This window comes from Lissotriton helveticus, chromosome 3_1 (assembly GCF_964261635.1).
Source record: "Lissotriton helveticus chromosome 3_1, aLisHel1.1, whole genome shotgun sequence".
Taxonomy (NCBI): Eukaryota; Metazoa; Chordata; class Amphibia; order Caudata; family Salamandridae; genus Lissotriton; species Lissotriton helveticus.
The window spans coordinates 970,091,546-970,115,770 of NC_136061.1; positions in this window are offsets into that span (position 1 = coordinate 970,091,546).

Sequence of the window (24,225 nt, forward strand, 5' to 3'; positions counted from 1 at the left end):
TCAAGATCTATCTGTAACATATTGTTCTTACATATTGTATTGCCACCTCTCCATCCACACGGGGTCATTGTACAATAGGATATCCAAGATGGTTCTTAAAGGGAGAACTCTTCAGGGGGGAAACCCTTGTATTAATTTCTTCTTCTGCCTCCCCTCAGTTCTCTTGTCTCTGAAACCATAGACCATACAATACTTGGTATATACACTTAAAATGTACACCCCCGTTATCCTCTATTAGATCAGGGTCGCATCAATACGTAGAAAAAAGCTCTCATAGTTCCCTAATCTAAAACTTACTTTACACGGCTGCCATGTTATATTTTAACCATTGGCTCAGAATGATCTATGACAAACATATTCTTCACAATATGGCTCCAGTATTTTATGAAATACCCACAGAGGTAGGGATGCCTATAGCTTAATTTTTCACATAATTATATAGTTGTGAAAAATTATCTCTGCTAATTAGTTGACATACAATTATTTTCACAAAAACCAAATATTGTATAAGAATGAAATCTAACATTAGTGACAGTCCGCCTTTTATTTTACAGACTTTGAAATGGCATAGTAGCTCCTAGGGAGGATACAGGAAAGCTAACCTATCGCCGTTTTGGGTTTATATTACATGTGCCCAAACCAAAATGGCCGTCGCGATTAGATACAAGTTTGAGGATCGTCGCTGAGGATACGTTTCTCATTCTCTATAATCCGATTAACGTATTGAGGATTGCTCTCTTTTCTGGGCGCCCTCACATTAAAGTCTTTGACCTAGGGAAGCAAAGTTATTCCCGTTTTTCTTTATAACACATTTGCCCAAACTAAAATGGCCGCCGCGAGTAGATACATTATTGAGGATTGTCGCTATGAATGCGCTTTTCATCATTTCCAAGTCTATTTATAGAGTAAGTATTGTTTTGTTTCTGGGCTCTCTCATGTAAACATGATTGACATAAGGCAGCATGTGAAATCTTAGTTCTGACCCAGAACGGGCTCCGTTCTGACACAACATGGCGGCCGCATAGCCTCATTTGGTGGTCTAACACTCTAATCAAATACTTACACAATATGGCCACTGCGTTTTCCGCCGTTTTTTCTAGCGATTTGAAACCAGGTGCAGGGAATGAGGGATAGTTTACTATAGTATATAAAGACAGCACAAAATGTTAGTCCTCTGCCGGTATTTGACGGAGGAGGACGTCGTTTTGCACGTTGTTTCATCGAGCCACGCAGGAACCAGGGGATGCTGCAGCTTTCTTTATCAAGGTAAAGGGAGTACTTACACAGATTAGGTAGGGGAACATTAGGGATCTTGAGCCTCATAGATAATTTTGGGCAAACAAGAATGTTAAATTAGTATAATGGATATTCGCTTTTTATCCTTTCCTCCTTTATCCTAAGTAGAGAAGGGGAGATTTTTTTGATGAGATGCTATATAAAAACAGGAAGCTCTAAAAATTTAGTTTTTTCTCTGATTTATTTAATCTTGATTTTTTTTCTCTTCTTCTTATTTCTTTAGAGTTTCTTGGCAATAGAACAACTAAATATTCTTCTATCAAGAAGAAGATATTAGTAGGTAAGACTTGTATGTTGCTCAGTAATATCTACTGGGACGTAGTAATACACTACAGTTGGTTTGCCACATAATGGCATGTTAAATAAGGGTGACCATGGGATTATAATTCAGGTCCTCCGCCCTCACACTTAGGATCTAAAAAATGCTCATATTATCCTTTCTCTTGCCTTTCTTAGACGACAGACGGAGGTCCCCACTACCTTTCTACCCTGGTTCCATTTTTTGGAGTATTATCCTCATTTTGGATGTAAGTGTCAATTTCCTGCCATTCACTTATAGTTTCAGATCCAGCTATTGCTCCTTTAGACTAGGAGTGTATGAGCCCCTCTTATCTGTTATTATGAGAACTTATAGACTCTTGTGTGTTTCACAGGTGGCTTGATTGTACAATATTGAAACACCTTACACTATGGGTGTGACTCGGTGTTAGTCTAATCCGAATGGACCTATAACGCCTATCAGAAAAATAATTTGATCTGCCGGAACAGAATCCTAAACGGATAGGTGTCTGATAAACGTGGTAGGTCAAAAGATTTTAACTTCACTCTAGTCATTGGAATCAACAGTGGCTTTTTGAATGTGTTTATATGTGGCTTTTCATTAATGATCTCTCGTTGATCACTCTTAGATGCCACATGAACCATAATATAACCTCACGGATACACTTACGCACCCTTCAACAACGGGAGAAGATCCAGGGACATCACCGTTAATGACTATCTTGGTATGATCACTTTCTTGTGCTAAATACACTTTTGTTAGCTTCTCTACCATGCCACCCTTCTTTTGACTTTGGGGCTCTCAGTCCTTAACTTTTACGGTGACCAATAAGCCTGGGCGGTGAGGGCAACCATATATAAAGGGACATGCCGATATGAAGAATAATATGCAAAAACTAGTAACATGTTTTCATTTTGAAACCGTATTGTCTCTCCTTATGTAAATGGTAAAAGACGTTAATGATGCAACTGAGGACTATAAATGAGATTTTGTGGTGTTTTTTAAACTGGACAGAAAAACTCAACAAATGACGTTTAGTTTTCAAAATTAAAACAGCTAAAAAACGGAGTTAATACATTTTCTGTCTAAATACAATTCAGTCAATTTTAGATATACCCTAGCTTGTTGGCATTGTGAATATAGGATTTGTATTAGACTCGATTTTGTCATGTACTGTTGATGAAGCCTGGCATTCTTTGTTCTAGCCTAGTTGCTTTTTAAAGAGTTATTAACTTAAGTTTTAACTGTATGTCTTGTATATTGTCTTTTTTGTAAACAGCCCTGAAGAAGTCCCTTGAGGACGAAACGCATCGGCTGTAGATCCTGTGTATAGCTTTTTTCAACTGAACTGAATAAAAGAACTTTCAAGAATACAAGAAATAGTTGAAGTGATCATTACTGTTTACCCTATTAGAGATAACAGTTTACATAAATATTCAAGTGGTGCGCCTTGACTTTTTTCAAATCCTCTCATAGTTCATGTTTTGAACCTACACTGTAACAGTGGGTGTTGTGGCGTGTGCACACAGACTGCCCTATGTACCAGAGGGTGGGCCCAAAAGAAAAATCTGTTTTGGAGAATCTTTGACTAGGTGCTGTTCTTTTGGGAATCCCCCACTGTTGTCTTTCCCCTTAGCCACATAATTACACTCTATCTGTCGCATAACCACAGCATCACTCAGCACCACCACAGCATTACTCAGGGGCACCGCAACATCACTATGCTCTACCACAGCATCACTGAACGCCACAGCGTCACTCGTCGTAACAACAACATCACTCAGCGCCACCACAGCATCAATCTGTGCAACCATTCAACAACAACTGGTTCAAATATGTTCTCTCAATGTTTCAAGCTTTATTACAAATGTCACAAAAAGATGTTAATATTTCACTTCTGTTCTTGGATTTTCGTCACAATAAAATACACTGAACATAATCTTTACAAAAGTTATTTACAAACGTTTAAGCTATTGCCATTATGAATGACAATAACTTTTATTTAAGTATTAATTATTTAAAAAAATTAAAAGCAATTTTTATTTGTAATATCAATACATCTAAGTCATGTAAATGCAACACATATTGCATTACAAATGCCATAGGTGTCACATTTGTGAAATTTTAAAGTATTGGCATTGTAAATGACAAAGCTATTAATTTCGCTATTTTCAAAACCAACACATAAATAAAAAATGTGTCATTCACAATACCAATAGCTCAAACTTTCCTAATGCGAGACCTATTGCATTGCAAATGCTTGTTATTACTGTATGAGTGAGCTACACTACCAGCAGGTTAAGCACAGATTAATGTAGTGACTTTTGTGGTTCACCCTGACAAACACTGTGAGTGTTGCTTGAGTATGGATCGATCTTTTACCATGGTTATTAAGAGGGCGGAGGAATTTGGGCGGATTTCGGGGTACGAAATCAACTCAAGCAAAACGGAAATAATGACCTGGAATATCGCTAATACACAGCTCGCAGTGACCCCCTCCATGCGTTATCTGGGAATATGGATCACTCAAGAGGTTGGAAATATCGTGCAGACCAACCTAGATCGGGTCTTTAATGAATGTCGGAAGCTATTAAAATCTTGGACTTTCCTTCCACTTACCATACTAGGGAGAGTAAGCTTAGTAAAGATGTCTATTCTTCCCAAATTTACATTCATTTTCAACACCATTCCCCTGGCCTTCAATCCTAAACAGCTGGACAAATGTCAGCGAGAGATTAATTCCTTTGTTTGGAACTATAAGGCAACTAGGTTGGCCTGGAAGAAGTTGAGAAGGAGGAGGGAAAAGGGTGGGCTGGCACTACCAGATTTACAGTACTACGCATGGGCGTTTCAGATGTCCCACTCTAGAATGCTTTTAAAAACACCATCAAGCTCATCTACCGGGATAATGTTTAAGGTCATGTTAGTAGGGTCGGACCCGCCAATTGATGGATTCTTATTTAAGTTTGGGGACCAGAAGTTTTTAAGAAGGTGAGGCTAAAGATTCTACAATATTTGGCAAGAGCCTGGGCGCAGATTAAAAAGAGAATAGGGCTTTCTTACTTCTCAAATTTTGCCCCCCTGTGGGATTCCCCAGGGCTTCCACCATGTTTGAAGGACAGTCTTGCAATACCCGTGAAGGATGCAGGGATTGTAAGATGGGGTGAGTTATTGGCAGGTGGGTCAATGGTAGAATGGGAAGAACTACGTGATAGGGTAGGCCCCCCTGCCAATAACTCACCCCATCTTACAATCCCTGGGGAATCCCACAGGGGGGCAAAATTTGAGAAGTAAGAAAGCCCTATTCTCTTTTTAATCTGCGCCCAGGCTCTTGCCAATAGAATAAAGAGTCTTAAGATACAAAGTATCAGGACCCACAGCTAAGGTGCTGGTATCAGTCGGATTTCAAGGGAGGAATGAATCTGAGGATGGATTCTAGAATAGAGAATCAGGCAGGAGTAAGAGAAAGTGGGGAAGGGCAAGGATACAAAGAGAGGAATAAGATAGATAGGAACATTACACCAGGTCAATAAAAGGTCAAAATACACGTAATAGGTCTTCATCACTAACCTCCATTACCTTCAAACTGACTATTGCTCTAATGTTCATACATATTACAGTCACACCCCATCAATCCAAACCACGTGAAAATGTAACTGTCAGCTGACGGAAACCTGTGCTTGGGGCAAGAACGGCCACCACTGAGGAATTCTGATAAGAATTCGCTGGTTTAAGGGTCGAATTGGCAAAATGTGAGCTCTGCTTTTTCAGGGACACCTGGCTGGCCTTGTTAAAGACACCCACACGTGCTGCAAGGTCACTTTGATTGATAGCTGCAAGGTCGCTGACATCCTCAGGTAACTGACATACTCATTAATGACATCACCTGAGGTGGGGAGCGAGAAAAGAGAAGCGTCTATGGCCTGCCCGCAAATCGAGTACCAGGTCAGACAAGCTAGGAAACATCATTTGACCAGTGTGAGGTCAGTGGAGGGGCTAGTAGAAGTACCAACACAGCTGGACAGCAAAGCAAAAGACAAGCAGGCCATCTCAACACTTTACAGCATTACAGAGAGTTCCACCAGGGAAAGCGAAGACGGCAATGCCACAACTGACCAACAGGATAGAGGTACACGTTTAGACCACCCTCCTCTACTGGACAAATAAAACTAAATCAGAAAAAAGTGGAACAAAGAGGAGTGCCCAAGTTACTCAGGTGGAAGTACAATAGTACTTTGAACAACATAGAGTTACTACTAAAATCCAAGCGGCTAACGCATTATATTGTGATTGTGTCCCAATCAGACTACCAAAACTTTGGCATCCCCCTGGGATTGAGTGGACAAGAGAGTGCCTTGAGAAACAGCTGGTTAACAGTGTTAGGCCCCAGAAATCTACTTCAATGGGCAGACTCTGAAAAACCAATTGTCTTCGCACCCGAAACTTCATATCGGGGTTAGTTAACTGGCGGCCATCTTAACTCCCCAGTCATATGGATATTGCCACCTGGCTGTCAAGAGTAACCCGAAGAAAAATTTGCAGTGTCGGGGACAGTCAGATATCATTCCAGGTCCAGCGATGTGGCAAGGGTGCCATAGAGCAAAATGCAAGACTAGAAAATGTACCCCTGCAATCCCACTCTGTTAAAAAATACAGATATAAGTAGGGTGTTGTGACCTCTCACACCCCTGGACCAGGGTGTCACTGCACTTGCTGCACTCATGGTAGCTACAGGTCTCCAATTCCTCATTCTACCTTCCTTTCCCTTTCATCTCCCTATCACCATCCTCCGTTCACCCTCTTTCTCTCTCTCAATTCCTCCCTCTTCTCTGTCCTTTCAACCTCCCTCCCTATCTCTTCCTCAGTCCCCCCTTCTCCTGTCTCTCACTCGTTGTCACCTTTCCCTCACTTTTCCTTACCTTGCTGTCTTTAAACCTCGCCTCCCTTTTTTTTCTCTCTCCCCCAGTTCATCTGTATCCTTTATCGTCTATCCACAGACTACCCTTTTCTCCCTCAACCTCCCCCCATATTTCTGCTCTCTCTATCCTCTTCTTCCCTTTCTCTTGCATATATATCTTCCCTCCATCTCTCTGTCTACCCTCTTTACTCCTGCTCTTTCGCTGACATCTTATTTCTAGTCATTTTCTCTCCCCTAACCCATTGTTCCTTTGCTGTTGCTTTTTGCTCTTCTTCTTGTCTTCCACCCATTCATGTTTTTTTCATTCCTTTCTTCTCTAATTTTCCTTTGCTCTCTGTTGAAACCCTCCACCCGTTTGCTCCTCCCACAAGAGTAAAACAGTGCGATGTCCCAGGCAGGGTGTGATGAACTTATTCAGAGCAGGCCACTTGTAGTGGGCTCTTAACACCTCTGAGTCCTGGTGCCACTGCACCGACAGCATCACTGATAGCCCCGCCATGTCCGAGACAGCATGTACGGGTAACTTACAGCGTTCCGACGCACCTCGAGGAACCCCTCACTTTTGGGAGCGTCCTTTGGCCCTTTTCAAGCCTTAGCAAAATGCATGGCATTTTTTCTTTCACCCCTAGTCCCGTGGATGTTTCACACTGGCTGAGACACGTTGCGCTGAATATGGACCCCCCAACCCCCTGGTTCGGGTAGCTAATGGTGTGTCCCAGTCTCAGTGGTGCCCCCACCACCTAAATAGCCCTGATGGTCATCAGCTGGGCATGAGATTTAAGAACCGTAGAGGATGGGCCCTTTGGGAAGAATGCCTACGATAACTGAGACCAGTTAAATATATAAGGCTTCCAGGGGCAGAGCCAGCACAGACAACTTCTGCAGCACACGTGGCTTAGACCACAACACAGCGGCCCTTAGCACCCTGAAGAGGAACTATTTCCCAGGCAAACAGGATAACGTATCCATGATTGCCAATAAGCATTTGAATACTGCACAAGTTGTGTAAGTAGAACTTCTTTGTATGTGTCCTGACGAAAGCTCTACCGACCCTTCTGGGCCAATAGGAGCTGAAACATGTCGACTTTTAAAAAAACTTTATATATGATAATCTAGTCACACGATTATCGAATATACCCATTTGATTTTAGCCTACAGTATTCACCTTCTTTAATAAATTTGTTCATGGTGACTATACTGTTTTTTAGAAATCTCCCTCGTAGTTTGGCCATTGGACCTTCTCCTTTTGATCTCTGGACACTTCTACACTCTCCAGAGGTGCCTCGGGTGAGGCAGGCATACTTTACCTTTGACCACCCAATGACTATGCCATGTCGCTAGATGAGGGGCGGAAAAACAAATATACCGCATCGTCAAAATCTTCAGCGTCTATGAGGGTTGTCTAAGTGAACCAATGGTTTCTGTAGATACAAGTGTCCTTTTCTACTTGATTATCACAACAGTTTCTGAACTTTACTATGTATCCAGGGCAGCCGGACACTGGTTTTTAGGGTCTCGCCTAGCATTGCAGCGCACACGCGCAGGTCGCTCGGCCAGATTTATTGCAGAAGAGTATTTTTACAAACGGGCTTTAAGCCCCAACCCTCATTTCCATTGGCTGGCGTCACTATTTATGCTAATTGGTCGCCAGCCATTGGAAAAGAGCTGTGTGTGTTGCCTCCCTTTGGCTTTTGTGCCGTCTCACTTGGACTGGCATGCCTGCTTTCCTTCTGTCGTAAACGATTTCTTATCTTTATGGGGACATGTGTTTGAACACATGACCCCATACAGACAAGAGATCGAGGCTTGTTTTGTTTTCGCACTCTTGTCTTTTCCCAGCTCCTCCGCCCCACTCTCTGCTGTTCCTCCCCCCTCCAATCAATCATGGGGCTCCCTCAGGAAGTTCTGAGTGTTTTGTACTGCTGCTCTTGTGTTAATGTGCCTGAAAATTGTCAAATGAAACTGCCCTCCCAGGAGACAATAACTTGACTTTGGAATGAAGCTGCCGGGTTTGCTCATTTAAGTAACTGTCCACGTGAAGATTTTCTAAGGACACATTCTACCAAAGGTGCCTTGTGTGAATGAATCAGAAAGTGAAATGTTGCACTTACACCACATTCACACACTTACCAATATTGTGAGAATAGCATCGCAATTTTCAAGTGCTGTTTCCGGCACTTGCTGGACAAAGAGAGCGGATACCCAGTCCTAGAGGGAGGAGATGCCAGCGACACGAAGGAGACCTGACTCCTGTGCGCTCTTAGCTGAAAATGACTCAATACATATTTCCGTCGCGGCCTGGAGGGTCCCGGTGAGGACCGTCCTTTGAATCTTGAAAGAGTGTGTTTGAGTGCTGTGTATAGAGTTGTATTTATGTTTGTCAGACTAGGCAGGCCCGAAGAGAGAGATGCAGCGAGGGAGGCCGCTGCGTCAGAGTGGCAGGGAGGGTATTGCCGCATTCAGAGCCTTGCGATTTCTTTCACTTTTTGCAAAAGGTTGACTTTAGCAGTGCTTTTCCTCCCACCTATGACCCAAGGCCTTTGAATTATTATATCCGCATAGCGTCCGTGCAGCTTCCGAGCGCTGCATGTGTGTGGCCGTATCCAACATAAACTCTATTTAAGTATACAATCTATGGCTTGGTGGCATGCTTTCATTAAAGCCAAGTGTTACTTTTTGCATTATTTGGCATTAAAAGGTTTAATATTTCCATTATTCCCTTTTAAAGAAAAGCACGGTCGTTGAGCAAACATTCTCCTGAGGAATCACCCGCAGGCGGCTCAGCACAGATAGTGAACATACAGCACTAGCATTGTGTGTAAAAGCAGAGCACGAGCATTATCTGTGATCACACTGGACTGGATTTATCCTAGAGGCATTACCCGTGAATATGCGGCAATAGCTTTATTTATGAGTACACTGCATTAGTCATTTTTGTGAGAGCACTGCATGTCCATTGTGTCAGTACACTGCCACCAGCATTATCTGAAAGCAAACTAGGCTGGGTTTATCATAGAGGCATTAATACTCTGAGTGAGTGCACTGCACGTCCATTGTGTGTGAGTACACTGCACTAGCATTATCTGTATGCCAGTCAAGTCAATAATCTATATTTTGATTTAAAAAACCATAAAAGATTACATTCAATATAAAAACATCATATAATAACATTTCAAAGGGTATCCTGCCCGACAGTGCGAAATTATTGGGAATCAATGTCCCAATACATATCTTTATTACATTTAACAAAACAATAAATATAGATAAGATCCCGTCAATAAATACATTTTACAATAAAAGAGCCTTTTAACAATGTTTAAGATCACACGTTCATAGGCAAGTACATTTTATATTGTAAACAATTAATGGCTCTTTCAAAAATATGCAAGGTTCCATGGCAACCACCTAAAATAATGCATAGTGGGGCATAGTCCTTCTAGTACAAAACCAGTAAAGTACAAATCTGAGTATAAATTCATTAAAACTCTCAAGTACCTATAAGTATCTAACGTTTCAGTCCTATTCTCTTTCTTATTAAATCAACTCCAAAGAGATATCTGCTTACACCAAAAACTATTACTTGTGTTGTGTCTGATCGTAGTATTCTTGCCGCCTCATAACATGATCTAGTACCCAAAAGCTGGCAAATGGGTTTGATCCATTTCCTCTTAGAGGATATATAAGCTGGGCAGAAGAATAACACATGCAATTCATTCTCTTTTGCACCAGTGTGGCAGATATCACAACAGCCGTTGTTTGCACCCCCAGCGCTGCGGACCCATTTCACTCTATTTGCATTAATCTGTAAAATACCGTAGCAGAATTTGAGGTAGAGAGATTTAGCAAGCGGTGGTTGTATTTCATCCAAAAAGGACTCAAATTTACTATTTGGTTTTATTGAAAGGAACCTTGTGGATAAAGTGCCTAGTTTTGAACTATGGGACGAGATATCTTGATTAAAAGCCCCAAAAGTTTATTTCAACAGTTTTTTTGAGCCCGTAGACAATCCCCGAGGGACCTCCTAAAACTATTTTAGTCCTAACTTATAAAACCAATCACGAATGTGATTTAACCATGGCAACCTTGTGCCATTTTTAATTCTAAAAAATTCCATCAGGCCTTCTCTGTAATGGACAAGTTCATCTCTTGACCACAGACAGCCCCAAAATAATAGTGGCCGTAAAATTGCCTGCTGATCAGTGCGACAGATATTTAAGTCCATCACTACTGGTATTAGTGGTGTATGCATTGGTAAACTTAACAGTTTCCTAAGGAATTTATTCTCGACCACCATAAAAGTATTCTTTGTTACATGACCCCACAATTCAGCCCCGTGAAGGCATGCTATATTTATATAACTCAAGTGCAGGAGAGACAGCTTTAGACAAACTGTTCACATGCTTCCTTGCTATTGGGACTGAGTTTTGGATTAATATGGTTTTACTTTTTCCAACTGTGATCTCCAGTTCATTTTAGAGTCCAATGTAATGCCTAAGTAATTAAAATTTAGAACATATTCTATCTTCTCATTTTTTACAGTTAACTTTTTTAAAAAAAGATTTGTGTCGATTAACTCCAATGTTTTTTATTTTGATAGAATTTATTTCCAAACTCTTTTTTTCACAGTAGATTTCGAAAGTATTTAATAATCTTTGCAGACCTTTGGGGGTTTGCGATAATAAAATTGTATCATCTGCAAATAAAAGTGCTGGCCCTGGCACCCCCCTAGCTTGGGAGAATCATGTTCGCAGCCCAAGAGATATTCAGGGATGTCGTTAACATACAATGAAAATGAGGTAGGGGCCAACACACATCTCTGTCTTACCCCCCTTTTTAGGTTTTGCCTGGCGAAAAGATGCGCTCTGCGCATCTTTTTCGCGCAGGCGAAAACCTGATGAGAACTGTAGTGTGGGTTTGGGTCGGCCCTCGTCATTCATTGGCTGGCTCCATAAATGGAGCCTAGCCATTGGACGAGGGGCCTGTCCGTCAATGCCGGACCAGATTCGGGGGCGTTCCCGAGATTCTTTGGCTTTTGCCGACGTCACGCGACGTCAGCCGAAAGCCGGGAACGCCCCCGAATCTGGTCCGGCATTGCCGGCACTTCTGCGTCTCTCCACTCTCAAACACCATACCATTCACATTGTGCCCACTTGCAGCGCTTCAAAGCCTCAATAGGAGGCGTTGCTGATGGTGACCCGAGTAGTTGTGTAAACCTGCACACTCGTAGCTTTACCAGGCAATGAAAAGGCGTCATTTTAGGATTATTTAATCATGTGGGTAACACAGAATCCCTGGTATTAGCATATTTGATTATAATGCATCCTGTAAGCGCCCGGTCAGCCTCCACCTAAGGATCTAGTGAGTGTGCCAGGCAGCTGAGTGTCCCCCCACCAGGTCGGGATGCCTGTAGGTCCTGCTCAATCGACTCCCCGGACTCTCTGTTCGCTCCTTGTCCACAGAAGCGTCTTCCACTTTTCTGCTCCCCATCGGGCCGCCCCTGGGAGGGGCCAAGGGCGGGCCCTCCAGCACCGGCAGACCCTTTCCAATGTGAACAGAGCAGGATCGAGGCAGAGCCAAGGTAAGAGGGCACGGAGTGTGTGTGTGTGTGTGGGGAGGGCTGGCTGAGAGGTGACATACAGGCGCGAGGGCATGGGCACCGGAGATGGGGTACACGGTAAGGGGGGGGGGGGCGGCACGGGTACCAGGGCATGTGTGATGCACCCAGCTGTCAGGCCGTGCCCAGACCGCAGTAGTGCACCAAATTACAAGGGCCAGGCAGGGCATGTGACTTGTTCAATTTATGCCGTATAAGCTTCAGTTACTGGTGGCGGGGGGCATGGCGCTATGGGAGGGGTGTGTCGTAAAATCATTGCGCTGTGCTGGTACCCCACAGTGGGCAGGTCTCCCAAGGACTTCCAGAGGACGCCTCAAATATCCCGTCACCTGAGGCGTTTACGGCGTGTTCATCCTAGAGTGCCCACTGAGCCTGGCATGACTTGGCACCATCTCTTGCAGGGGGGTACCGCGCCAACTTACTACCAGCGTGGCAGGGCCGCTCCAGTATGCCTCGTGAACCACATAACTTGCGAGCAGGGACAACGCATGTGGGCATGACGTGTAGAATCAGTGTACATCACACGCCTGTGCAGGGCACTAGCATAGTGCTGCAGAGTAAGAATGCCTACTTGTGAAATTGTGCTGCACATCAGTAGCGTTGTGCTTAGATCCAAGCCCTTCCAGCTGTTCTTGCCCAGGATCACACTGTGCGACCAGCGGAGTGCATGGCACGCCCCACGGTTTCCCGCACGGCCTCCCGTGACAGGTAAGGGCTGTGGTGGATGGGCCATGAAGGCGGGCACTTTCTGCCGGCCTCGTGTCTACGTGTACGGGTTCGTCTGCCGTGTTTCGAAGCGCCCCATCCCTCGAGTCCAGCTTCAAGGCGCCGCTCGAGAACGGTCCATGCCCCCTCTGATGTGCTTCAAATGTCAGGTTATGCTTTTAAGAACATGCTTTAATTGTAGAAGTTTTTTGGGGAAAGTAAGTACTTCTTTTAATACAGAACAGTACAAATGCTTATTGTAAACTTTCGATATATTCCTTTAGAGCTCCCTAGCGGAATGGTCTGGCACAGTTCTGACAAGGGGGTGGCGGGGGCGCAAGCTGTGTCTGTGATGAGACGCCCCTCCCCCACACCTGACTTTATTAAAAGCTAAGATATTGGATTTCTATCCCGCAGCCGGGTCTCTCCAGCGGGGTGTGATTTGGGGGACCCATGTGAGTTTCCCCCCCCCCCCCCCCCCCCCCCCCCACAAGCCTGCATTCCTTCTCCGCCAGAGCGGGGAATTAAAACACGGGACACCCGCGTGCTGCACGGAAATGGAAAGGTCAGCCCCCGCCGCGTTCTCATTTCGACCCCCTCCCCCCGGTCTTTAATAAAGCCTGTAGCTTCTGCTGGGTTAATCGGTCTGGTGCGCAAAATCTGATCTGTCGGGTGGTACATATGTACATCAAACGTGATGTACATATATATCCTTTCAAAGCTTACATACCACCATACTGCAGAGGGACCCGTCTGACAGACCGTGCAGCGCTCGGGGATAACATAAAGCGCGCGTTCACCCCAGGGGTGCTGAATAATGGATGTTTATTGTTAACCCCTCAGTGGTACTGATTTTATCGACCTCCAGAAGGATGAAAGGCTGAGAGGGTCTGTCGGGATTTGAACCTGTGACCATTAGGTGGCACACGGGTCCCTGCAGTGGGCGCAATAGTCCACAGACCTCCAGGGGCGCGAGTTGCAGGCGCTCATATGTGTACACCTTTGCGGAAGTGTCACTTTAAGGATTTTGAGGGCCCTGGAAAAACCTACTTGTGCCTATGTGTGCCCCTGTTGCCTGCTTGTGTCTCTGTGTGCCCCTGTTGTCTGCTTGTGCCTCTGTGTGCCCCTGTTGCCTGCTTGTGCGTCTGTGTGCCCCTGTTGCCTGCTTGTGCCTCTGTGTGCCCCTGTTGCCTGCTTGTGCCTCCGTGTGCCCCTGTTGCCTGCTTGTGCTGTGTGGGTGTGTGTGGAGGGCTCTGTGTGGCTGTGTGTGTGGGGGGCTCTGTGTGGCTGTGTGTGGCTGTGTGTGTGGGGGCTCTGTGTGGCTGTGTGTGTGGGGGGGCTCTGTGTGTGTGTCGTTTGCGAGAGATAAAGCTAGTGGCATTGTAAATGACAATGCCATTTATTTATGTTAAAAAAACATAAATAAAAATAATGTCAAGAGCAATGCCAATAGCTCTAACTTTAACAAAGGCAAAACCATTGCATTGTAAATGCTTGTTACTTGTATACGATCTGTAAGTTCGCCATTTGGCCCCCATCTAACCCTTGCAAAGTTGTCCTCGTGTAGTCTAATGATCTTCACAAGGATTTCCCCGGGACACCCTGATCTCTTAGTGATTTCCACAGGAGATTTCTGGGTATGAGGTTATAGGCTGCCTTAAGGTCTACAAAAGCAATGTACAAATGAGCTTTCCTAACTGTAATATACTTCCAAATTATACAGTGAAATCTAAAAACCTGATCAATTATGCTAGTTTTGGCTCTAAAGCCTGCTTGATATATTAGCTGAAATGCTGTACTTCCCAATCCAGTTACTCAGTTTGTTTAAAATTTGACGAGCATATATCTTTTGTAAAACATCAATTAAACTAATCGGTCGATAATGCGACGGGTCATGGCGGTTACCCTTTTTAAAAATAGTTGCAATCTCCGTACCCCTCCACGTTTCAGGAATCGGTGCACCTGCTGCAACTGATTTACATAAAAGATGAATATAAGGAGCCCAAACCTCTTTCTCATGTCTCCATAGGTCACCTGGTCTTGTCTGGTCCAGGTGCCTTCCCTGCTTTTACTGCATTTATTGCTACTATTGTTTCCTGCATACTGAAATGTAATGGGGCATCACTTGAGTGGACTTCGTAGTCTTCGTGGTTCTAATCAATATCATTGTTAGAGGATGAAAAAAAAGTGTGAAAAATGAGTTACCCAGGTGTTTGCATCTAGGAAAAGGTCCTAGTTACATTTCCCTTTTTTGTTACCCTTAGATATCAAATGCCAAAATGTTGCTTGGACATTTATTTTACCTGCACGTATCAGCTCAGTCCAAATATTGTCTTCCCAGTTTTTCCTAGCCTGGGCTAGTACCTTCCTATAATAAATCCTTTTTCCCCTTACGGTTACTATATCCTTAACATTTGTTGCCTGAATCAAATCTTTTTTTGCTTTACAGCAATCTTTGTTATACCATGGGTTCTCTAGTATGGCTACCTCAGATATTCCCTTTTGAAGTTCCTTTGGAACCTTACTTAGTATTGCTACTAATTCTTCTACCAGTTTATCGTGTATTTCCATAACTGGAATCTCTGCTATTGGTAGGTTTATATGTGGAGAGACTATTTCTACATAAATGGCATTGATCTTTGTAATAGTCATTTCATTTCCCAATACCAAGGGCCATCTAAGTGCTCTGTGGTTGTTCGATAGTTGTGGCTCAATCGGACTATAACTAAAGTCGCATTTCCTTAGGGAACTTAACTGAAAAATATAGGCTGAGAATGGCAAACATAAAGGATAATGGTCACTCTCTGTTCTATCCTCAATTATTAGATCATGTACCATGCTCCACAGGGGGATAGAAACCAATATGTAATCTATACATCTTTTAAAGCTACCCCAAGTGAATGTCGTTAAATTTGGGCTATCAGAAGGCAATCGCGTAGACCGTGGGCTGAAACCAGCCTTAACAGCTGCGCAACTGCACATGTACACAATACTACTGGGGTACTATCCAAAAGTGGAATGTTATTGGCCAAGTCCTCATCTTCAAAAATGTTTTCAAATCAAACCACAGGTTCAAAGTTGCACTTGTAGTCACCCCCCACAATTATCAAAGCACTCTGGTTGATTGCAGTTAAAATTTGGATCCAGATGCTCAATGACTTCCGATTCCCTACTTTCTGCATTCGGTCTACTATATATATTACAAATGTAGACTTCCCTTTTATCAGGTGCTAAAAACTTTATTCCCAAGATATCTTGACAAGGGGAATGAATTTGCTTAATATCAACACCTAGAGTGATTTTTATCCAAATCGCTAGGCCTCCCGAGGGCCTTCCTCTGACTGCGGGAATAGCAGCAGTACTAAATGTTTTAAAACCTACATTATGAAGGCTTTCCAAGGCCCAAGTTTCTTGGAATAAGACTATTTCACTCTGTCCAATATATTCCTGCCATATTACATCCCTTTGGTTTCTCCTAATCCCTGCAATATTCTAGGAAGTCAGTTTTATCTTTGCTTTATGTCCTTCCATACTCTGTTCACAGTTTATCCCCTCAACTTCATTTTCTAATCTTAGGGGTTCCTCACACTCATTAACAAAATTACAGACAAAGTTGCCATTTGTTGTATTCTCCTCACCATGCTGAAATATTAGATCAATCTCAACATGCACTCTATTTAAGTCTAGTGTGTGTTTTGAAAGTCCTCCAAAGTTCCTACATGCAATATAAAATATATATAATTTTGGCTGTTATTAAAGTTACCTATCTGGTCCCTTTGGCTAGCTCTTTTTTTGAAAATGCTAATGAGCATCCCTGCAACCACCTTGTCTGTAATTGTAGGTCCCAAATCATTAGGGACAGTTAAAGTACTAATAGGTATTCTTACAGCTACATTATCAGTAACTATAGGTCCCAGATCTTTAGAAACAGTTATCAGTGTCCTTCCCTGCCAGACTTTAAGTAATTGTCAGTCTTGGAGATCCAGGTCTGACAATGCTTGAAACCTATTAGATGTCATAACTAGTGGAAATCTAATAGCTTTATTCCCACCTTCCAGCTTGTAAAAATATCCTAGAGGGAGTGCACTGATCCCAGTGTTAGGGGAAAAAGTTGCATCACGGTTTTGTAAAAGATAATGAACCATCTTTGGCCTACGAAAATTAACCACAATGCAATCACCCCTTATACTCTTAGTAGATTGCCCTATCCACCCTACTCTACGAACCATTACGATCTCATTGGTATCAGAAGGATGGAAGTTCTTATGTTTCGTCAACCAATCTACAGTTTTATTCCTTAGATCAATCCAAATTTCTTTCTGCCCAGTCCTTAGTTCAGGGAACCCAGCCAGAATCAAAACATAAGGACATGATGCCGGGGAAGACGCAGTATCTCCATATTAGGCCCGAAGAGTCATTAAATTCCTCGTCTCTCAGGCTCCCAATAGGGGCACTCACACAGTCTCTCCTAGCGAGTTTATCACATTCAGCCCTACAGACAATACCTCCGAGCTACTTTTTTCCCTCATTACTAGGAGTGGATTTGTTCTCATTATTTTTGTCAGTTTTCCCTTCATAGACAACTGATAACCGACTACCCACCATTGACCTTGTATCATCCCTTTCCACCCTGGTTGGTTGCGGACCCACATTGTTACAGCTTAGGGTTTTTATTGCAGACTCTAAAAAGCTGATTTTATCCCATAATAAAGAAAACAAAATTCCACCAAATCACAAACACAAGTTAGAGCTGCTCCCAACCCAGAATCATTCAATCCCGCACAAAACTCGGTCATAACTTCCTTTGTGTTAACAAAGGGCTAGGCTGGTGGGGTGAGGTTGTCTCGGTTTGTGTGCCAACTGAAGTGGTTTTCAGGAGGAAGAAAGTGCCATTACTACTCTTACCCTTCTAATGTTCCAGCAACCCACTTACGTTTTTCCATTTTAAAACAACTTTATAGATCTAACAACCCAGGTATTCTGTATACCCTTGCACAGTACCTTAGTTCTTCAGTGGGATGCAAAGTTTTCACAAACACGAGATACAAAATCCAAACTTCTCAGGGGGATGGCCCAGCCCAGCCTCTTCCTGCCTCTGACGGGCTCAGATGGGCCCACCCTTGGCCCAGGCTTCACCCGTGCGCGTCCCGCCTCCTGGTGCTCAAAAATGCGGTGCGCAGCATGTGCGCCGCAAAGGATGTTTGGGGATGTAGTCCCCTGACAGCGGGCAGCGTCTGTGATCTAGCGAGGCCCAGCAGCTCTCACGTAACGGTGTCAGCGAAGAACAGGTCCACAACAGGCAACAGGCAAGAAATATGGGCTCCATTACACCGATTCCAGCTCCTCTTAAATTGCAGTGATTTATAATTGCTTCTTGAAGACCTTTGGTCACTTTTTGAAGTTTGTCACAATCCTCTAAAATACTGGTTGCCTTTGTTTCACTTAACTTTAATAGCCTGGTTGATTTTTCCAGCTGAATTTCAAGAAGATTATGTTTACCATTAATTTCAGCTATCTTCTGAGAATGAAGCAGACGTGGTATTCAGAGGTGAAGGCCTGTATGCACACTGGGCTGGGTTTATCATACAGGCATTAATACTCAGTGTGAGTGCACTGCACATCCATTGTGTGTGAGTACACTGCACTAGCATTATCTGTGAGTACAGCACTCTAACTGCGCCCGTTAGATTAAGTTATTTGCCCAGAATCACAGCAGGATATTGAGCCGACGCAGAGACTCGGACCTGGTTCTCTAGTCCCAAAATCGTCAGCTCTTGCTGTTACGCCGCATCCTCTCCCCATCCTTTTGATAGTATATCAATAATTAAGTCGAAGGTCCTTACAAATCATGTTCCACTGATAAATAATCTCACAGAGCCGTGCTATCCAATTAGAACGATCAGTGTGAACTGGGCAATGTGTGAAAAAAGTGCTTGGTGCATATAAACTAATGTACGCATATTCATCCTGTTGTCTTGAAGTTTCACCTTCCATCTGCACTGGCAGTGTCTGTGCGTGAGTACACAGCACTGACTGCAAGTGTGAGAACACAACGCTGCAAGCATCTGTAACTGTGTGCGTTTGCAGTACCTACGAACATGCCTCACGTACACTGACGCTGTACTGTCAGTATTCGTGAGTATGCCTCTGTTACCAAGTACTCACATCTATCTTCTAAGCCATATTTCATTCCATGCTTAGCATTTCACAATTCTTTTGCACATCAATCTATAAGCTGTCCCAATGCATTTCAGCGTCGCACGCCTTTATCAAGGGATGAAATCTGAAAAGATAACAATGATATGTTTGAGTTCTCACTCTTTGTGTGCAGTTTGTTGGCCACCTGTCTAACGCGATGTGCGCTGCTGTAGGTTAGTTGTACCTATACCTTAAGGTGGGTGTATAAAAAGCTGCTATTTCTAAAAAATAATGTGAGATGTGAATGAATGTGGCCCTCCCTGCGCCTTCCGCGTTCTCTATGACGTTCTCATTTTAACGGTATATTCTATATGGTGTGGGTTCACCCGCTGTGTTCGCTATATTAAAGGTTCTCTTAAAGTTGACCTTCATCATTCTGCCTTCCCTGTCGTTTGTGTGTGCCGAATGATTGTTCGCGTTCAGTGAGTGCGCTGTTTGTTCCCTTACGTTTAGCTTGATCTATGCGGTGACGCCCTAATGACGCTCCTAATGCGGGTGTTGTAAAGTCCTATTCGTTTGTAATCTATCTAGATTTGTGCCCACCGTCACGCTAGACGTGTTCGGTATTTGTTAAACACTTACCGATGTGGCGTTCTCTGTCCGTTATTTTGTTATTTGTTACGATGCGTGCTAGGATACGCGTGTGGGCGTTTGGGAGAGAGGGGTGGGGGAGAGTGAGCAGACCCAAAAAACCATTGAAGTGTGAAAAAGGCCGCTTTATTGGAACAGATGCACATTTACAAATACACAAACTCGGCAACCGCCTCACAATCTAAACCACAACCACTGATTTGTTCGTTTTTATTTCAAAACCCCAAACCCCGCCCCCACCCCACACCCTCCATCACACCCGCCCCCACCCGTACATACCCAAACACATAAAACCATACAAACCCCAAATAACATTATAACATCACCTTATCAAATACAAAATATCACCTCCCCGATTATAAACCAACTGATCATATCCCCCGACCCCTAATCTCCGAACACCACCTCAATCAGTATGAAACATTCCCCAACAAGGTCCTACTTTACAACCAACGGGTCCAAACCTGGCCCAAAACTGACAATAACATAGCAAACCGCCACGCATCTGTCCCAAGCGACAAAAGAACAAAGCCAAAAACACATGCCCACCTGTCCCAAACAGCAGCCAAACAAAAATGGAATAAAAACAGAAAAACCCCAAACTAGGGAGGGAGGGAGGGCAAATATCTGAGCTCAAACCGGCCACCAGGTCACCAAAGCCCAAAATGGTGCCCGAAATGCGGAGCCACGCCCCTTTGAAGGCAACGCACAAAACAACTAAAAACCAGCCCAAAAGGAGCCCAGGTGGAATCTGCTAGAAGGGAAGCCCCCACCCTGATCTCCCAAACCGCCCGGGGGAGGAGACCTCCCAGGGGTCGGCTGCCCTCCCCCAAGCCCCCCTTGGGAGAGAGGGGTGGGGGAGAGTGAGCAGACCCAAAAAACCATTGAAGTGTGAAAAAGGCCGCTTTATTGGAACAGATGCACATTTACAAATACACAAACTCGGCAACCGCCTCACAATCTAAACCACAACCACTGATTTGTTCGTTTTTATTTCAAAACCCCAAACCCCGCCCCCACCCCACACCCTCCATCACACCCGCCCCCACCCGTACATACCCAAACACATAAAACCATACAAACCCCAAATAACATTATAACATCACCTTATCAAATACAAAATATCACCTCCCCGATTATAAACCAACTGATCATATCCCCCGACCCCTAATCTCCGAACACCACCTCAATCAGTATGAAACATTCCCCAACAAGGTCCTACTTTACAACCAACGGGTCCAAACCTGGCCCAAAACTGACAATAACATAGCAAACCGCCATCCAGAAAGCCGTGGGGGGAAAGACCGATTAGGAGAGAAACCCCCACCTTTCTGCCCCCCCCTCATCAACCAAAACAGGGGGGGGGGGGAACTCCCGAAAAGAGAGAGCAAGCCAATACCCGAAAAGACACAAACACCCATTATTCACCGACAAAATGTTGCACTGTCAGACAGCGAGACAAAACCTCCCGCAACTCCAGCAGATATAAATCCATACCCATGTGGGACAAATGTACTCCGTCACCCCTGAAAAATTCCACCGCATCGTATTTGATGTCACCATGAACAATACGACCGAAACCCAAGTCCCTGCAGAACCTGGAAACCTCTAAATTCACCTTCCTCCGAGATTTGTCCACCGCCTTTGGCTTCACCGCATTCCTCCAAACCCTCCGTGGCACCAATTCTGTCCACAACACGTGGCACCCCGACCACTGCTTGTGCAATAAAGCCAGATCTTTTTTGATCGCCCGAAGCAGAACAACCCCTTTTACAGAACCCAAATCATTTTCACCTAAGTGAATCACCAACACATCCGGGCAAACCCCTCTTACTAACCAAGAATTAAGTGCAGGAATCATTTCCTTCCATAACATGCCCCCTTTTCCTTTCCAAACCACATTGAATAAACGATCATTAAAACCCAAGGATGAACCAAAATAACTTTGACGAGCTTGAACTTGAGCTCTTGTCACGAAGGAATGGCCCACGATCCATACTGTGAGGAAAGCAGCCCGAGGACCAGCCACAGAACCTGAAATAGAAAACAGAATCAGACAGGGTAAACAGAAGAAGACGCCTGCGCACTAGCAGATTCGTTCCTAACATAGCGCCGAAAGCAATTAGAAGTCCAGCGCCCCAAGCCCATGATCTCCTCCCTCGACCAACCCCTGTGGAAAGCCTCCGTGGCCGCCCCAATTCGAAAAGAATGAGTACCGTATAACGACCCATCTAAGCCAATATGACGCAGCGCTTTTCGCAGCACCATGCGCAATTGATAAGTAGAGACACATGAGCCATTGAGGTGTCGAAAAACCTGGAGTTCCGCCACCCCACCCGACATGTTTCTCCAACAGTGAGCCCAACGAAGAGGGCAAGTTTCCGGTGGGGATACAGCGTCCAACCAAACCCCTTTTCCAATACTTCTCTGATCAGTTTTAGAATGAGAGAGCCAAACATGGACTCCCCTGATCGACAGCTGAACATCTCCCCACAGAAGGCCAGGAGAGGACTTGGTGCCCAGCAATTCAGACACACGAAAAGCGCCAAAGAACATCCACACCATCAAAGTAGCGAACAAACAAGCTTCCACTCTATCAGAACAAACAACCGGAAGCACAGAAATCACTTGAAACAACTTTTGCCACGACAAAGGGGATCGCAAAGAACGCACAGAACCCCTCTCCCTAGACCATCCTTCCAACATCCTCCTACCCAACTCCCCCGCCGACGGAGAGTATCCCCACAAAAGCTTACCCACAAAGGAAATACCAGCCAGTTTGCCAGAAATAGTAATTCTAGATAAATTCCTGTCCATCATACATAAAATAAACTGAACCACATCTTCAGATCGTTGCCAATCCAGCTCCTTCCAACACGCTCCCGACTCCAAAAATTCCGCCCAGGCCAACTCGTACGCTGTTCTCGTGGATGGAGCCAAAGAACCTAAAACCAATTGAAAGACCCGGTGTTGCCTACCGTCCACAGGTGGTCCGGCATGGGAGTCGGCTCCTCGTCTGCCTCCAAAGCAAGCCCACGGAATCTCTCCCACTGTGAACGAGACAAAGCATCCGCAATGTCATTGTCCACGCCAGGAACATGCAGGGCCCGAAAACAGATATCATATTTCAGACATCCCAACACAAACACTCTAAGGAGCTTCAAAACCTGGGGATCCCTGGCCGACTGTTTGTTAATTACTTGCACCACAGCCATATTGTCGATGCGGAAAAGAACCTTCTTGTGGGCCAAATCCGTACCCCACAAAGTAACGGCCACAACGACAGGGAAGAGTTCCAGAAAGGCAATACTTCTGCCACCAGTCTTCCATTGTTCCGGCCACTGTTGGGCACACCACCTTCCCTGCCAGTAAAGACCAAAACCTTCACTTCCGGCAGCATCCGAGAAAATCTGTACATCCCAGCACCAATCCACCTCCCGACATAAAGGCACACCGTTGAAGGAATGTAAAAAGAAGACCCACATACGTAAGTCCTCCTTGACCCCTGCAGACAGCCTCACCCGATGATGTGGAAGGGAATGACCAGACAAAGCTCTGCCTAACCTCCTACAGAAAGTCCTCCCCGCCCTGACCACCCTGCAGGCAAAGTTAAGGTGTCCCAGCAAAACTTGTATCTCTCTCACAAACACTTTCTCTTTCCTCAACATAACTCCAACCAGATCCAGCATTTTCTGTTTTTTGTCCAATGGAAGACGAGCTTGCATCAAGTGCGAGTCAAGCTCGATCCCCAAAAAAGACATGGTCGCGCAAGGACCCATGGTCTTTTCCGGAGCCAATGGTACACCCAAATGACTCATCAAGGATTGAAACGATGTGAAAGCAGATTGGCAGATCAGCGAATTTGCAGTACCCACAAAGAAGAAATCGTCCAAATAATGTGTGACCAGTTCATGTCCGCTCTGTTTAGTAAACCACCATTGCAGAAACGTACTAAAAGTTTCAAACAACGCACAGGACATAGAACAACCCATTGGCAGAGCTTTATCCACGTACCATTTTCCTAGAAAATGGATGCCCAGAAGACACCAATCTTCAGGATGGACTGGAAGCAGACGAAATGCGGATTTGATATCGCATTTTGCCATCAGAGCATCAGGTCCTGCCGTGACAACCAACTGCATAGCTACATCAACAGAAGAATAAGACACCGATGCAGCTTCGTTGTCAATGAAATCATTTACAGACTCACCCTCAGGCCATGATAGATGATGAATGAGCCGGAACTGACCAGGCTCCTTCTTAGGGACCACACCAATAGGGGATACAATCAGATTCACCAAAGGCCAGTCATCAAAGGGACCCGCCATCCTACCCTCACTCACTTCCTTATCCAGTTTTGACTGTACAATAGCAGGGTGTTCGGCTGCTGACTTCAAGTTCTTAGACCAACGTCTCAAACGCGGTCCCTCGTAACCCAACCTGAACCCAAACTGGAAACCCGCTAACAAAACCGACCGCCGCTCAGCAGGGTCGTAATCCCGCAAAGCGGCAGCCAAACGATCAGCATTAACCGGAGTATGAGCCTTTGGGCCCAGAACCGGATGAAGACTTCCCTCCCCTGGGAGCTGGAGGTTGCTGTGGTGGCACGAAAGACCCTGAACT